Below are 17,666 nucleotides of genomic sequence, written 5' to 3'. Positions count from 1 at the left end.
TTTCCCATCTGTACCAGGTATATCAGGAATGTGCTTTCTAGCATGTTTTATTTCCTTGATAGAACTGATGGTCCATGCCAGCAAGCTTGATATGTCAGAGGAAAAGTCTGAGCTGCCCTCATGCCAGGGCATCCCTGTTGATTTTGAGAAAACTGTATCACAAGTTAAAGCCAAGAGAGAAGTGGTGTTTTTCCACCAAAGACCATTTGCTGTCACTTTACCAGAGCAGTTTTCTTTCCATGTCCTGCTGTAGCACGTGGCCAGCAGCGCCCTCCTTCCCAGCTCCTGGTGGACTGGTGGTGCATCTGAGCTGAGTGACCTCGGGTTGTAGCTGGAGGTGCTCAGTCAGGCACAGTCTTGTATGAGGTTGTTTTCAACTAAAAGTTCATGTTATGCTCCAAAATCTGAAAGGGTGACGTTCATTTAACGAGTTTAATGAATAAAATGTGGCCTGGCAAGCGTGTTTTGGTTGCTCAGAGGCACAGGACCCATTTGAGATATGGTGGGCAGTGTACAAAAGGAAGATTTCTGTGCAGAGTGCTTTTGCAAGTAGGTTTCCAAGCGGTGACATGCAGTGGATATTGGTAGATCGAAGTATCATCAGGTGGATTTTGACCATTAATTGTAGTGGAATGCACAGTAAACTAAGGCTCCTATTTGCAGCCTGCCCAGAGCTGGACACTATCTTTGAACTCTGGTTCTGGAATGTCTGCGTGGCTGACACTGGATCTTGCTTCCCAGTGCTAGATTACGGCTCTGTTCTGCAGGACCTAAGGCGTATGTGTTAACTAGCCACAAGTTAATCATTTTAAATTAAACTGAAGGATAAATATATGTCAGCTGTAAACTGGCTTTATTTCAAGGAGGTTCTATTTCAGAAGGGCAAGTTTGGAGAAGTTAGAGGAACTGGTTTGTGAAGTCCACTGGACTACAGGAGTTTCAGGTTTCTTTTTTTATTATTTAAAAAAAAAAAGGTGCTTGGACTGTCTTAAATGAAAAGTACATCTACTTAGAAGCTGCATTTTGAGCAGGATGAAAAGTTTGCCAAGAGGGGCTGCAGACCTTGCTGCAATACTAAGTACATTGGGAAAGATACCACAAGTTACCAGAAAGCCTGTATAAAATGAAGTGAAGGAGAGGATTGACCATCAGAGAGCAGAAACTACAGGGATAGACTATGAATTGCCAAAAACAAGAGCAAAAAGAAATTCAAGATGAACAGGGGAGAAGAGAAAAAGAGGAAACAAGAAGTTGGTTGTGATATTGTGAGGACCAGGCTGTAGCTGAAGGATATATAGCTTTGACATCTCCAAAATTATCCAGTTTTGACCAATTTTCTATAGGGAAGAGTATTTGAACATAAGAGAAAAACAGGGTGACATACAGAAGTAACAAAAGTAGATTTTGTACTAGCTTCCAGATTTAATGTTTTCAAGCTAAGGAAGCAAAGAGTCTCTGCTTTAGGACTCTGGCACTCTGTTCCAACTCCTTCAGAGACAGGCTAAAAAAAAAAAGTTGTTAGTCTATCAAGTTGGGTGTACTGGTGGTGATAGCAATATAGCAAAACAATTATACTTGTATTTGGTTTAAAAGGAGAAGAGAATGAAATCCATTCACACTCTTTGCTCTAGTCTTAATGATATTCAAGGATTTAGAACAAATTTGGAATGGAAAAAAGCAATTAAATATACAAAGATAAGTGGAAAACAGGATAAAATGCATCATGGATTTGCCACAATTAGGTCATGGAAGACTAAAGTTGTATTATTGCTGGATAAATACTGGATGTCTTAGACAAAAGGAGCAGAAGATTTCGGTTCAACATGAGCACTATGGTGCTACAGTGAAAATGACTGAATTGGAAATGTGGGAATGGCTAAGGAATGGTAAGCAGCCCAAAGGAGAAAAATTATGACTTTGGCTGCATGGTTAGAGGAGTTACTGCTCTGGGGAGGTGTTGCTGGAGGGCTGCTCTTTTTCCTTCATCTGGGGTAAGAGAACTGTGCTAGGGGTGATTGCTGATGAGGTGAAGTTAGGAAGCCCAGTCAGCACTGAGAAAAGTTGGATTGTTGCACAGGAGGAACTGGATGTCTGTGATGACTGAAGCAATATGAATGACAGGATGTTAAATAGCTCTAAAAGACAAATTATCTGCTGAGTGATTATTAACAACATATCTGCTGTCAGTTGGCAGTCATCCCTGAAAGGAGGCCTGGAGGAAAAGGCCCAAATGCTGTAGTCAAGCAGGGATGGACTCTGATGCTGGACATGAAGTAAAAGAAAATGCGATCCTCACTGAGATCTCTTCAATGAAGATAGGGAAGTTATGCAAGGCACTGGAGAGATTTCGTGTCAAATATTGTATGCTGTTCTGATCACTTCTGTTCAGAAAAGACAAAATCCTGGTGGAACGTTTACAGGGGCGTCCAGGCTAAAAGGATGATGTGGCATGAATAGTTTGGAGTTAGACAGGAGGCTAGAACTTCAGCTGTGCTGGCTTGTGTAGCTTAGTAAGGGCAGAGAGGGAAGATAGCATCTGCTTATAAATTCCCTGGGGCAAATTCTTAGAGAACTGGAAAGGTCATAAACTGAAGTTCATATGTAGTTTTGGATTAAAAGCTGGTCCTACAGGAGGATGACTGGATGACTTGTTGAATGAATGTTAGAGTACACGTTCACTGAAAACCAGAATGAGTTTCCCAACTATCGGATTTGGGATGCCTGCCCAGCTGCCCTTCTGTTAAGTCCTAGTTTGTGTTCAACTTTGCATGTGGTTGCTGAAGAGCTACGCAGCTCAGGTAACTCAAGCTGCCATAACTTTGGTGCTTCAGTCCTCACTGCTAATCAACACTAATAGAAGACACTTCCATGAAGGAGGCACGATGAGCAGAAATGCTTATTTTTGGGGAGTAGGTATAGTCCATTCACTTGATGGTGAATGGAATCGCTAGCAGGTAAAACTCATGGTTTAGCAACCTGATCTAGTGGAAGGGGTTGGAATTAGGTGGGCTTTAAGGTCCATTCCAACCCAAGCCATTCTGCGCTCCAGTGAACGCAGGGATGGAGACATTGCCTGGGAGGGGGCTCGGGCAGATCCTGGTGCAGTGGGTGATGTGGCTCCCAGCCAGGAGGACGTGTACTCATCCTATGGCTTCACTTCACGGGGTAGTACCTGACCCAGGCCTGGTGCTGAGCTATGCAAAGACCAGCGTGACCTAACCACCAGGAGCACGTTGAGGTATGAGACGTGCCAGCTCAGATACCTCATGCATGCTTTCTGTAGTCTAAACTCAGCTGAGGGCTTGTCTGGTACAAACTGAAAAGCTCTGTACCTCACAGAAAGCTTAATGAGCTTAATGAGTGTGTGATTTGAAGGCCCCACCGTGTTGGCTTTGATCTCTACCAGAGCATTAGGGTCTGCCCGTTTATAAGCTCTCCCATGGCTGGGCTTTGTATGCACAGTCAAACTTCTGGAAGCTTCAAGAGGACTCTTCAAAAAGGAAGACGAATGTCATTTGTGCGGATGTGCCTTTAGAAGAATCATTTAAAAAAAAGTAAGATGCTTTGAGAGTGTTTGTACATCAAAGCAAGATCAGTGTCTTGATACTGCTTTGTGTCTGTTTGTTTTGAATTTATAAGGCAGGTGTCTTAACTTCCTTTAGAAATATCCATCTGCAAGCTCCTTCCTAGCCTAGTCTACCTAAAATTTCATAGTTCAGGTTTTTAATGTTTGTTTTAAATGCACATGTTTTTTCCTTTTTTTTCTTCCCTCTCCTCAAGAGGAGTTGTGTAATGAGTTCAATGTGTTGGCGTCCCCCATAGGAAATAAACGTGAAAAGATTGTGTTGAGCCATCAAAAGAATAATTTAACAATCCCAGGGAAAGTTGAATTTATTGTCTCGGTAGCTTTTAGCATGTATTATTAGGCTATTCGTTTATTGTGATTTTTTTTTTCATCTGCTCTTGTTGCTCTTTTATGCGAGTGTTGGGTGTATCATTAAAAAAGATGAGACTAGGGCTATGCTTTGCATTTGTGTAGTGTCTTTCATCGACAGTCTTCGTGTTCCAGATGCTAATGGATGAGGTGGATATGTTATTATTTCTGATTTATAAAGGAGAGTGTAACTTGAACAGTCTCTAGAAGTTCAGAGAGCAGAGCACGCATCTCCTGATGCTTTGTTGGGCTCCTGAAACAACAAAATCACTCCAATAACTTCCTGTAACAATTTGAGGTCTTGGAAAAGTCTGCATTAAGAAACGGGAGGAAATGTTTGATGACTTTATTGGACAGGGAAGATAATGGTCGCATCCAGTATTGTCTGCAGCTCAAGCAAGTGGAAAGAAATATCCTTATTGATGTTGTTAATGGGTCAAGGAACTGAGTGGTCATGGCAAGCATGGTCAGGCTGGGAAGCAGTGAAATGGACTGGAGCAAGGAGGAAGTGGCTTAAAGAGATGGTGAAGGTGCACAAGCTGGAGAACGCTGAAGAGAATGCGATTGACAAAATGAGAATTATGGAAAGACTGAATGAACAAACTGGGTGAATAGGGAAATGGTGGAGAAATGCTGTTCTCACACTTGAACTCTGTATGCACAGTGACTCAAATTAAATTGGAAAGCTCATGTTTTATTCATCACTGTGATGTAACTGGGATATCCATTAGTTGGTTGGGGTTGCACTATTCAGGAGAACGTATCTGAATGAAGACGGTACTGCAGGGGAGAGAACAAAGCAGAACCTTACAGCAAACTGTAAGAGGTCTTTTTAGGCGTGAGCATCTGCAGATTACGTGGTGCTTTGCATAGTTCAGAAACAAAGCAAAGGAAAAGAGAAGAATTGTGGGAAGAAGAAAGGGGAAAGAGAAGTTGTTCTGCAGCCTCCCAGCACTCACTGGCCTCTTGCTTCCCCATTTCCACATGGTGTGTGTGTGTGTTTTGGTGTGTGTGCATGCAAACAAGAGCTGAAAAAGTGTCCCTTCCTTTTGAAAGGATGATTGGTAGCAGTGTTGTTGTCTCTGTCCAGTACCTCTACACGCTATAACTACCCAGAGAACCCAGACCTTTGGATTTGTGATGACCTTTGTATGTTGTTGTCTTTTTCTGTTTGACAACTTAATCAGGGGACGTTACCCTTTGGGAGGTCAGTGGGCCACTGGAAATGAAACTGTTCCTCGTGTGTTTGTGCATGCTGGGATGTAGGCATGTATGTGCAGCTTCAATGAGGTTGTGAGAAAATAATTTAGGGAATGGTTGGGTGAGCACTCTGAGATGATAACATGCATTTTAAATGTGTGTGTATACGTATAGTAATGTTTCTGTGGTTTGTTTGGCAGACTGTTATTTCTCCTGTCCACCCCCAGTGTTTTTTGACCTGCTTCTCTCTTAATTAAGAACATCTTGTCACTTCCCATGCAGGCACATACTTCTATGAGGCTTTGTTTAGATAAATCAGTCGTGTTTGTATGAGTAGTTAAATCATGATAGATTTCACTTGTGTGTTGTGTTTAATTGCAAGATTCTTATTATCTGAGTTGTTTTGCCTTTCTGAGCTCGTAATATTGCCGAAGTATATTGCTGCTGAGTTTTCCCAGTGAGTTACTTCTAGATGCTGAATGATAATTGCAGTGAGTGACATTCCTGAGTGAGTTGAAATGGTAGGCAGAGTGAATGGGAATTTATGGCTTGCTTTCGCTCCAGTTGTACAGATGTCATTTTCGCACTGAAGATCATTTGCGGCTGTGGGAGTTTTCTACGTAATAGGACTTTATACAATGTTTAGTGACTTGATGATAAATCTAATTCATTCCACTAACTAATGTCTACTAGTGAGAAACTAGAGCCCCATTTTGGTAACACCAGGCATTTCTGCAGCGTGTTTGTGTAGGTGCTTGGGGAGCACTTGCAGATAGGAAGGTTTCTTGCAAGAACACAAGCTTTGCTGAAGGCTTTCTGATGCTTTCATTAATTCTTCCTTCACTGTTACTGTTGTCCCCTTCGTGCAATGTTTGCTGTGCAAGTACAGGGGATTACTCCCATTATAGTATTGGGTCGTAATTGCATAAATGAAATTACATATATTAAGTTAAGCTTTCGAAGTTGTAGCTGAACTGAGTCTCCAAAATCTTTGTGTGTTTAAAATCACACATTTCATCTTTTTTTTTCTCCCTTTCTTCCTGTTTGGTAGACTGTGAGGGAAAGAAGAAACTGGCTCTAATGAAGCAGAGTGTATAGGAATGCACAATGTAAGCACACAGATTTGGCGAGAAAATGTTTTCCTCTGATCTTTGCTGTAATGGTTTCAGGTATTCGCTTGTGATTGTCATAAACAAAATGTGTATTTTTAGAAACCAATGTTAACTTGATTTTTTCTTTTTCTGATGAGCTCCTTAGTACAGCAAGCTTGTGCTATCAAAAAGTTTCTATTTTAGGAATGTGATCTGTGTTTTTTTTCTGTTTAATTGAAAGATGATCAGTGTCACTTCTCTCTTCCTTCCCTCTCCATCCCCCTTAAAACAAAACAAAACTTGCAGTCCTTAAACAAAAGTGTCTTTGTTTTTACATTTGTTTTATGAAATCACTTAAATCCTTTGGGAAAAGCTTTCCTCTCACAGGAAGAGGGGGGGGGGGGAAAAAACCTCCTAAAGCCAAAAACAGCAAGTCTGCTACCAGACATCACAATGTTTTGCTATCTGAATAGTAGCAGATTGCATAGAGGAAGTGATTTCTCATCTTAATGAATTAAAAAGTGCAATTGCAGAAATGCACACAAAGAGACATATGGATTTCACTCAGCAAGTCTAAAATCAGGAGCACTCGGGGCAAAAATTTGCTCTGTACCTTTCTTGGAGCTTCTTAGGCCCCTCACTGGTGGGGAGGGGACTTTAGAAGTGGCATTTCGAAGAACTCAGCAAAATGGAAAATCAAATGCTCTCTTTTGGCCTTTCTGATTTATTTATTTATTTTTTTGGAACCTGCTACCACCTAAAAACCTCATGGTTCAACATTTTGGGGCCGTTCTGGTGCTGTGGCTGGGCTTGTGAAGCCATCCATCCTAATTTTCACAAGACAGCTGTTAACAGTAGCAAGGTGTGTGAATTACCCTTTACTGATGATATAGGAATCTGGCAACTGACAGGAGCCATTAGCAGGTAAGAGAGTGAACCATGGGCACCAAGAGGTATATGAAATATTGCCCTTGTAACTTGCCTGGATAGGCTTTATTCAGAACATACACTAAAGAGCAGGAATGCTCAGAGAGAACAAGATTACTGCAGCGTATTTAACCCTAAATGTGATAAAAATGCAAAATTGAGTCAGTGGCCTACTATTCTCAATCACCTGTGTTGTTATAGGGGCTGGAGGGATCAAGGATGAAGGAAAATTGTCCAAGTAGAATGTGAAAAAATAAGGAGGTCTCACTTAAGGCCTGGAGGTAATGGCTTATGTCCTGTTGAGTAGGAAGAAGACAGACATTGCACTAAAACCATGGTATAGGGCTGACCTAAAGGACACTTTTGTAAGTGTTGCATGGAGAACAGGGTGTACCTTACCTAGCATCTCCTCGCATCTCAGGCAGTTCCTGGGCTTTGCTTGAAACTTCCTCAGTATGCACCCTGCATTGCCTCTGTCTGTGCTGTGACCCCAAATTAAGTGGATGCTTACAGCTTGTACTAGGATTAAACGTATTCACAAACCATGTACTCCTGTAACTTTGATCCTGCATGCTCCTGAAACAGCTGTGTCATTGCAATAGGCTTGTCTGTAGCAGATTGTTGAAGACACATTACTTTCCAGGCTTGTTTTTACATCCTGACCCCTCAGGTACACCTGCTTATCTTTCTGGTGTCCAGAAAGGGAACTGTGAGGCCACAGTGCCTTCTGAAGTAGCATCCGTAGTGCTTGTGGTGTATGTGGAGACGGCTATATGGCCATTCATCTTACATTTCACTCATTTTTAAGTGCTTCTTCATGAAGGCTAGACCAGAGAATTAGAGGCTTTGGGGGCATGGAAGCTGAATCTACTCGTGCTTTGCCAGCTAAGCAGCAGTGATGTTTTCATTACATGGCCCAAAATGCAAGAGGCAAAATGCATGAGGAGAGGCCCTGTCCCCCAGCGACACTGAGTTTAATAAGAGATAAAATTTCTCCCTCTAAGCTTTCATTATCTGAGAACTGCAGTGAAGGTATCAAATGGTGCTGTTCAGATTGGTGGAATGGACTGATTTGTTTTCCATATTATTTCTGCATTGCTGTTACTGAAAAGATTTTTTTTATAAGGCACACAGCCCCTTCTTGAAATCAGATCCTCATGCTCCACCTCCCGCATGCACTTCACTGCATCATGTATCGTACTAACCAAATGCTGCTAACTGCAGTAGTCTTAGTTTACAGTTGAATATCACGATAGTATTACGTGTTTTGGTCAGAGGGAATTGGTGGAGCTGATGGGTAGAAGACCTGTCCACCCCATGGACCCACGCTCCCTCTCCTGATGCCATGTGTTCCCATTTTGTTGCAGGAGCAGGAACATTTTCCTCAACCTTTTTCTTTGCGTAGGTGTTGGAGACAGAAGGGTCCAAGACTGATACCCGAAATGCCCGGGGGCATTTGCAGCTGGTAATCCTGCAGTGGAATCGCAGTGCCCACTGCTGTGGTCCAAGTGGGACAGGAAGGCAAGGAGATGGTTTGCTTGTTGACATGAACTCTGTTTTGTATCGGTTGTCTGGTGTTTACTATTGCCCTTCACGTGACTGAGGTTTATAAATACACCATTATATTAATTTCAGAGGTATTTAGCAAACACAGTAACTGCAGAATAAGCTTGCCGTGCTTATCTGGAAGAGCGCTGGTGTTACGGCTGTTGTGATACAGACACTCTCTAGATGCAAAGCGAGCTGCTGTGAGGTTCCCGTCTTTCTGCTACCTCTTTCCCATGCCTCAAACTTCCACTAATTTAAAGTGGAATTTCTAATGAGAAACAAAACCTGTTCCTTAATCAGTGTGACTTGCTTTCACAGAGTGCTTCGTTCGGCTTGGTGCAAATTGTGAAAGCTGCCTAATATTTGAAGATAAAGCCTGCTGTTTTCAGCATTGAAACAGCCTGAACAGTGCTACCATCGCAGTGAAGCCTTCCTTCATTGAAGTGTAATTTGGTACTATAATATCCTGAACTGAAAGAAGTAATAAAATAGTTCTGCCCTTTGTTGTTAATAGTTCTTTTTACGTGACATTTCTTGAGTTAGAACAGTGGGTTCAGCACTGTTTCCTTAATGCCTTTCTCTTGTTAGGCAATATATAGAACACTTCTAAAATCCATTTTAAGAGTTACTGTAATAACTGATACATTGGAGTGTAGAAAATATTCTCTTGTTCTTTGATAGAGCGGTCACGTGTATGTAATGTCTTTTTGCTTTATTCAAAATTGTTCTATGCAGTTGTATTGAGTTGCATGGTTCTTGCTAGGCTGGGATTTTTATAGTCCATGTCAGAACTCAGTTTTTAGTACTGCTTATCTTGTTTACCAGGTCAAACAGCTCTTACAATTATTATCCATGATCAGCTACTTCTTTGGCTTGACAATTAATAGAAACATAAACATGAATGTAAGAGACCCTGTGGTCGCCACCCTACCAACTTCACTGGGATTTCCAGTGAATGTTCTCCTGGGTTGGGGTGGTGAGGACATGGGGGAGGCAATTACAGTGTTGGAGAATGGCTGGGTTCCTTCTGGCTGCTGGGCTTTGTATGTCTGAAGGCTCCTGAGAAAGTAGGGAGTGTGCCGTTGGGTTGCTGTCCAGCGTCTGTCGTCTTGTTCTTTTTGATATTATCATGTCTTTGATCACAGCTTCACAGCCTTTGGCAGCTTGAAGTGAAGGAGAACTTCTTTTCCCCTGTTGTGAAATTCCAGAATGTACATGTTTAATTGTTCTCAATTACGTGATAACTTTTGTTTTAACCGATTCTTTTCTGACTTGGGAAGAAAAAGGATGTGTTCTTCATGAAAAGGGATGTGTTCTGTATGGAAACCTGTGTACAGCTTTTTTCAGATAATTAAAAGCATGTTTCAAAACTGATCTGAATTATCGTGAATTATGTAGTTAGTCCTCAGCCTAAATACATCTGAAATGCAAAGTGACGCAAAATGAAGATGCCTGGTTTATTACTTTGTCTGCTTGTAAAATACTACTAACTACTCACAAGGAAAAGTCTTCTTGGGCGAAGATTCAAATTAAACACTGTCTTTCTGTTTCAGTCATTACTTTTCTGTTGTCTGATTTATTTTTTACTTCTAGCAATCTGCAGGATGAGTATTTAAACTAGTCATTAATGTGTCATTTTTGATGTCTGTAGTGCTCTTACCTTTATGCTAATGTATGTAGATGTACAGGTCAGGACTTGACCTATATAGTAAAAATGTCTTCATGTACATTGCAGGGTGCAGGTATTTAAATAAAAAGGAAAAAAAGATGAGTCGTTGCCCAATGCAGTAGTTTTAGATGGAGACCGATGGTTGGGGAAATGAATGCAGTTGTCAAAACATTCAGCATCTCAGGCCTGTTTTTCCATTGCTGCTGTAAATGCAGCTTGCAGAGCACTTGCAGGTCACCATCAAGCTTTTGCATCACAAATGAGAGAAAGTAGCAATCCCTTCACATAAAATACAGGGAGAATATCCAGAACAACGTTCCCAGGGGGGATGTGTGCACATGAGGCAGGGAGAGGGAGTTGACCAGGGAGCTCTGGTTGATGACTTGCACCGCTGGCCATGGGACCAGCAGCATACCTCAACATCCAAGAAACATTCTGTGGATGTCTCCAGGTAGTCTTGAGTCATCGTGGAGACAGCGAGCTGAATCCTCCTCCCCATCCCTTGGTATTTTTGCCGTAACGCAATGGTGTCCACATGTGTGTACACACGCAAATAATAATCTTTGTTCAGAAGCCCTGAATGTTTCTGTGGGGACCTGATCTAATTTCTAGATGAGCTTTCCCTTTCTGCAGCTGGTTTGGGCTGAATCTGGGAAAACGGTTACAGTACATGGTCTGCATCCAAAGGAGAAGCGTTGCTCCCCTGAGAACCGCTAGCTGAGGTAGGAATCTAGTCCTGAGCGGTGGGGCTGGGCTCAAACTCATCTGCCCTGCGTATCAAGGAGGTGGCACTTGAGCCCTCTGCTATGGCGTTGCTCTCCTGATGGCTTCTGATGGCATTGAGCAGCACGTGGTGGGTGTCCCATGAGATGAATTCTGCAGCAACCCCCGTCTCAGGTATCTTCTAAAACACCTCAAATGCTTCCAGCTTTCACTTAATGTCTGTTCTCAAGAGTTGCTTTGTCTGGAAGTAGTTACATCCTCTAGAAACTCTCACTGGTGGTGTAAGATAACTTGGCAGCATCTATGAGAAAACAATTACATAGGGAAGAGGTTATTTTGAGATTTTTTTTTTGTCGTATCTGGAGAATTACCAAAAGTGGGGAAGTGCAAAATAGTGTGGTTCCCCCCCCTCCCAGTATTTCACGCTTTTTTTTTTTTTTTTTTTTTTTTTTTCAAAATAAATGCTTCAGCCTTTAAGTGGGTGAGTCCTTGCTTAAAAGCAGTAACTCCCAAATGTTCGTATTTGGGCCAGGAATAAAATCTTTTTTATGCAATTGGTTCATAGTTAGCTTTTGAGAAAGAAAGAATTTAGTCTTTCTTTAGAGACTTTATTCTCTTTACAGAACATAATGAGTTTGTTTGCTTTTCAAAGGAAAAACTGAGCATTGAAGATGCTCAGCTGCGTTTTTGGCTCGATTTTTACCCAGGATAAAAGTGTTTAGCATTTAATACAGTAAACTATTTACAAAGGATAAGTTATGTAATTATGAACTTTCAAGTAAGCGTTAGTATTAATACCTGATTGCTGGCAACAACACAGTATAATATTGAAGAATTAGCAGGTACAAATATCTCTGAGCCTTTCTTCCTACTGAGCTGAAAATCAAGGGTGTGGCTTTGTAAGTAGAAAAATGGTTGCAGATGCAGGCAGGACCTGCACTGTTAAAGACTCTTAGATATTCCTTAAAGAGGTTTTGTTTTTCTTTTTCCTCTCATTTGCATGTATTAATTATGTAAAAATATCTTAATTATGTAAAAGTCTCCAGTTTGGAAGCTGAAGTGCTATTTTATTTCTCCAGGTATCTTTCAGGGGCTTGTTAATTTGCCTGTGACAGTTCGTTCATTGCTCACATATGTCAGATGATATCTGACTGCTTTAAAATAATAACAAACACCTTGAAATTCTTTATATACACAGTAACCTGAAGGCAGTTTACAGATCCTGATGTAGTTGTGTAACAAACATAAATATGGGGTACAGGGACAGATAAGGAAGAACTCCCTTGCTCTGTGGTACCTGCTGGTGAACTGCAGCTGACTCTTCAGGCAAGAAGCACACGGACTGGTAAAACATGCAGTGGTATTAAAATAGTCCCAATGGCAGTCAGCTTGTGATGTGTATTTGAGGAAGAAGGGTGAAAAAACAGCTGGCAAATTTTTTTTACTTCCAGGTGCAAAATTGTGGTTTTATTGCTGCGGATGGACGAGGAGTTGAACCCAGTTTATGGAGTAGTCTTGCAAAGTGAAGTCCTATTCCGCACTAAGAGAAGCAACACCAAAAGTAAGCAGGAGACCTCTGGGTGTTTTGTTATTTAAACTTTCATGACAAGATGGCATAGGGTTGAAAGCAGCAGTTTGTCTCAATAGAAAATAGAAGTTTCTCAAAGCTGCTGTGCTGGAAAGTATATTGTTCTCCGTGGTTCGCTTATTTTTTTTTTATTCTATTCTGCATTAAAGCCATAATCACAGGACTTAGATCCCCCTCCCCATATACTTTTTAAGTGACCCCATACTTCCATAAAACAAATGATTTACGGACCAATGATCTATAAGGTGAACAGCTGATGTTCATTCTGCTGCCCAGGTGTGACAGAAGAGCCCCAGTTTGGGGACATCAGTAATTCCTGATGTCCCAAGCCTGGCTGGACGTTTCCTGCTCTAGCACCTTTGCTTCACATCATAGTGTAAAAGTATCAGAAAAGGTTTTGTGAGGCAAAAGGAGATGGTATTTAAAGATAAACCTTCTCCCCCTGCCTTTTGCTAGGCATTTTGCAATGCCAGATAAATGCTACTGTACTTTAACATAAATTTATTATTATGGGAAGTTTGTTGATTTGAAAGGATCTCTCCTCCCTGGTTTGTGGAGGCTTACCAAGTGCTTAGACTTCAGATACCTTAGGACGTTGTAGAAAAGGTAATGATGGAGTGATGTGATCAACTTGAGTTGTTCAGTAGGAGCACAACAGTTTTTCTGTTCTCTTGCACCTTTTTCTCATCATCAAGTCTCTTCCCAGGAGTGCTGTGTTCAGTGTACGTACATCTATCCAGTGCAGGTATCCTGGCAAAATCACTGACGGGCTGCTGCATGTGGTTACTGTTTATTTTCGAGGAAGGCAGATACTCCACTTCCTAAGCCAAAAAGAAACTTTTGTCAGACAAAGCTTGATCTTTCTGTAAGCATTTTCAATCCTGCCTGTGTATTGCAGGTGCAGAGCCCGGACTGCGTGCTGGCTGCTGATGACTCCCTCTGTGGACAGAAGGATTAGAGTAGAGTTTCAGCCCTAATCCTGGCCTTCCTGTGCAGATTCGGTTCAGTCTTATTCCCGTTCAGTTGCTTGTGTGTTAAAGAACATGGTTTTATTTGTACCATTCTCTCTAATTTAAAAACAAACAAACAAAAACCCCACTACATTTGAATGGGATTGTGTTAAGTTTTAAATGGTATTTTTATATTTATTGTATTGATAAACCATATTAAGCTGTGTGCCTTCCCTCACAAAGTAATTGGTAGGCATGTGCTATGCAAATTCATGCAGTAGAAGGAAGTGGTTATCTGTTAATTAAAACTAAATGAGAGCAATTTCAGATTTAGGTTATTTGTAACAAAATTTTTCAGTATGTGAAATCTTTTTTAATTTTTTTTAATGAATGCTTTATCAGTCTACTACTTAATTCTCCAGTAAATATGGTTCCTTTATGAACAGGATGATACCTATAATAAATATAAACAGTATGGACACTATAGAAATATAAAACCATTGTAATTTATACATGAAAACATGGAGTTGAATATACTTAAATGGAAAAATTGGAAAATTTCAGATGTTGACAACTTCACTCATGTGCTTCTGCAAAACGATGACCAACGTTACCTCATTCTCACTATTTAAAGAGATACTTGAGTGAAAATTAAGCTTGTTTGGAAGTGGTGCTAATTAGCTGTGTGTCCCACATTGAGGGAGCCATGAGATACCCCTTGCTTGGGGGAGGGAAGGGATATCTTCCATCTATGTGTAATCTCCTACTGTTGCTATTCAGAGGCCTAAAAATATACTGGATTCTGCTTCAAAAAGAAGATTGAATGTATATTATTGTAGGAGCAGCGTTTGAGGTAGTTTATGCAAGAAAATAGCTGCTGTATAAAAAATACCTATGGAAGTGGAAAGTATATCCTTGGCATGCCTTTGAGACAAATTAATTTGTTTTCTACACAAGTGAATACCATTTTTCTTCAATTCTCATAGAAGCTCAGCAATAAGCCTTGAGCACAGAATACGTTCTTTATCCTGTGTGATTTGTGTGTATTTGTCTTTTAAATCTGTTTAACAAAGTAGTGCGACAAATTTGGGATTAGCAACATGCTAATTAGCTTTGCTGAAGGAGGCTGGGTCAGAGAAATGGGGAAATTTCACGTTTTTTGCATTAGGTATGATTAGCTGGTACAAAGATTAGCTGTATCGTGTATTTCTTTTCAAACGGTTCCTGACCTCATGGGTACAAGGAAGTTGTGATCCAGCTGTAGCAGTAAAAATATGGCAAAGAAAAATAAGCACGGGTTTTGTGCAGATTTGTATATTGTCAGTAAAATATTCTCAGCTCATGGGCTTTCCTTTTACCTCATTCTCAAATTTAAAAATAATGTTGATTTAGTGCCAAGTGTCTGTTGTTGTACCTGCCTGTTTGTATTTTAGTGCTCTTTACTGCTTTTAGTGTTTGTTTGTTGTTTGTTTTTTTTCCCTCTGGATCCAATCTGACACTTACATTATTGAGGGCTGTTAATACCTGCTTAAATCAGGTATTGCTCACAAAAGTTTCTGATACACTATTAAATGAGTTTTAAATGTTGGTAATATAAAGTCTGGACTGTAAAATCTTACTTTTAATCTAGGCTTATTTGGTTAGGCTATGCTAAATCCATTATTAAAAATACTGGAGCTTTTTTGGTTTTATTATTTTCATTTCGGATCAAATCTCTTTGAACCATGGAGACAAGCACCTGTGCTCATTTTAATCCCTGTGTAGTTTTCATCAATTATCACAGCAGGAAAGAAGAAAATCAAATTGTAAAATGCTTTTGAAAAGTAAATACATTCAACCTGGGGTTCAAGTTTCTATTTTAATCGAGTATCTTCTGTATTCATGCTTTTACGCAAAGCTGGGTAAGGGAGGGGTGAGAAAAACCTTTTATGTTTTCATTGTGAAGTATCTGTTTTGAAGTGCTTTTGGTATAATACGGGTATAATGTTAGTGTTTGTAGAGGAGGACAGTTGTGTGTTTGTGTATACAGATTTTTTTTTTTAAGCTAGTAGAAAATCTAGGTCAAGAGATTTCATTCTTATTAATAAGTCAAGGCTTTATTCAACAAAAATCTTCCTCCATGGCTAGGAAGCTTCCTGATTTGAGAAGCAGTGGTGGGGGAGGAACTGCTGCGCCAAAACATCAACAGGAGCTTTTAATTTCTATTGCTTTTAAAACATTCATCTTCCTTTGATACATTTTCTGATAACAACCCTGAAAGCTCATGGGGGCATGTTTTTCCCTTCTGCTCTAGCGCTGATGTTGGGCTGAGAAACGCAGGTAAACCCTTCCAGTTTGGTGTGCATCAGGGAGCTGGGGACCCTTGGTGTTTCCCCACCACCACCACATGAGGAACCATCTTCTCCTTCTGTAGGACCTGTCCTATGACCACCTCCTGACCACCTCCTGGCCACTGGAGAAGACCAGTGCCCCACAGGCAGCCATCAGCGGCTTCACCTCTGGCCACCTGGCATGGCGGCAGCGGTGTGGTCTTACCTCAGCAAACTCTGGGGTCTGCCCTTTATTATAATTATAATATTTTTTAATAAAACTTTTCAATCTGGAAGCAGATGTAAAATTGCCTTTTGTCCATGGCTGTGCTGGCCAAAATGTGTAGGTAATCAAATTAAGCAAATTCCCCCCCAAAACAGATCTCATTATGTTGCTAAAATAAACTCTGGCCATGGGCCTGAGTATTTTTTTCAGTGAAAACATTCATGTCAGCAAAATAAGTAAATGAGAAAGCTTGCCAACTTAATATCTCGCCATGAATTAAACTGGGAGTTGTAAAACACTAAATCTCCTCTGTGGCCGTGTCTGGCTTTCCAGCCCCTCTGGCTTGCCAGTTGGTGACCTGTTAGTTCAGCTGGGGCTCGTCCCATAGACCTGCTCCTTGTGCTCTGTGGTGCCTGTGCCTGGTGTCACCTTCCTGGGCTGTCAAGAGTGTCAGCCTTGGGGCTCCTCCAAAAGCCCCTCACCGTGCTGTCCTGCCTCCAGGCAGTCTTCTGTATTAGGGGTGTAAAAAAACCTCAGGGAAAACAGTTGTTCTGAAGTCCTCAATTTTCCTTAAAGCTTCTGGTTCGCCTTAGAACCAAAAGGAAAGGTAGTTAAATTAGGGTAATTAATCATGGGACAGCTTACGAAGGGGATGTAATGAATTTTCTGCCAATTTGCAAGTTCTGTAAATCAAGATAAGAGGCTTCTCTAAAATACACTGCTTATAAGCTGTGGCTGCTGTGCTTGACAAAAGAATTAAGTTAGATGCCATCTGTGTTGGCCTCTTGAAGTTGTTTCTGGAGTCAGACTTCAGACGTCAAAGTTTGGAGAGCTAGTCTGTATTTCCGTATGCAGCATGGTATAAAGGAGTAGAATTCTGAGAGAAGAAAGGTCACTAAGTTAACAAGTTTGTGTTCAAGACTCCTATTGCCTTGTCCTTTTCTACTTTTCTTGCCCAAGATAGTGTGGATGTGGGAGGAGGGCATTATGCCTGCTCATCTGCTGCTGCAGAAACTGTCAACAATACATATCTGCCCCCAAAAACTCGTTTTTTTGCTGACAAAAGCCAAGATGTAATATTTACCACTTTCAGGGGATTTTCAGATCTTCAAACGTGTGGAGTTGCAGGTCCAAACTTTCCCAAAATGAGAAGTGCAGAAGCCTTACACGTAATAGTCAGCCTGTATGACTAATATAATTGCATCTTCTTGAATAACTGCTGTAGATGTGAGGCAAACTTTGAAGCGAGTCAGTTGACACCCACACAGGATTAAATTATAACATCCCGAATAAATTGCTGTGCAGTGTAAGTGCTAAAGTAGCGTCAATACAAAGAAAGCTTGTTCCCAACAGTCCCTCTTATGTTGAATATCACTTGAAACTTCCCGGGTTAAAAGTTAATTTGCATAGTTACATTTGCATGTAGAGTGAGCAAACTTTGAGATTATTAAAACTGGGAGCATGGGAGAGAAAAATGTCAAATGTATTTTAAGTATATATC

At 40.9% G+C, this 17,666-nt stretch overlaps 1 protein-coding gene across 3 annotated transcripts in view; it reads left to right on the top strand.

The window, feature by feature from the left end:
• The window catches only part of FAM110B (family with sequence similarity 110 member B), a 108,129-nt gene that overhangs the window by 1,603 nt on the left and 88,860 nt on the right, over positions 1–17,666 (top strand). Inside the window, exon 2 of one of the 3 annotated variants that reach the window (XM_027452265.3) lies at positions 12,544–12,653. The exons of the other annotated variants lie outside the window; for them this stretch is intronic. The gene's annotated coding sequence lies outside the window, so the exon portion shown is untranslated. The remainder of the gene's footprint in view (positions 1–12,543; positions 12,654–17,666) is intronic. 3 annotated transcript variants of the gene reach the window in all.

This window comes from Anas platyrhynchos, chromosome 2, assembly GCF_047663525.1.
Source record: "Anas platyrhynchos isolate ZD024472 breed Pekin duck chromosome 2, IASCAAS_PekinDuck_T2T, whole genome shotgun sequence".
In the NCBI taxonomy this organism is placed as follows: domain Eukaryota; kingdom Metazoa; phylum Chordata; class Aves; order Anseriformes; family Anatidae; genus Anas; species Anas platyrhynchos.
Note: the sequence above shows the minus strand (reverse complement) of the source record. Positions and strands in the feature narration are given on the sequence as shown.